Source organism: Myotis davidii, unplaced genomic scaffold, assembly GCF_000327345.1.
Source record: "Myotis davidii unplaced genomic scaffold, ASM32734v1 scaffold573, whole genome shotgun sequence".
Lineage (NCBI taxonomy): Eukaryota > Metazoa > Chordata > Mammalia > Chiroptera > Vespertilionidae > Myotis > Myotis davidii.
The window spans coordinates 210671-210937 of NW_006285997.1; the positions used below are offsets into that span (position 1 = coordinate 210671).

At 69.7% G+C, this 267-nt stretch overlaps 1 protein-coding gene across 1 annotated transcript in view; it reads left to right on the forward strand.

The window, feature by feature from the left end:
- The window catches only part of EGFR (epidermal growth factor receptor), a 44715-nt gene that overhangs the window by 35561 nt on the left and 8887 nt on the right, over nt 1–267 (forward strand). The window lies entirely within an intron of this gene.

The following is a 267-nucleotide window of genomic DNA, read 5'->3' on the forward strand; positions in this document are numbered from 1 at the left end:
GTGGCACGCGGCTGTGAGAACATGTCAGAGCCCTGAGGTCTCGGTGACACACAGTGGGCGCCCTCCTCGGACCGGTCGGGGCTCCCGGGGGCTCTCCCCATAGGGAGGCCTTCAGAATTCTCAGGGTCCGCGGGACCCTCTTACGTTCCTCTCCGGCCTGCGTGGCCCCAGCAGCCCCATAAGCACGGGGTGGCTGGGACCCCGGGGCACAGACACAGGCCTGGGCTGCCAGCTCGGGGCCTCCCAGAGCAGCCCTGTTCTCCGCCG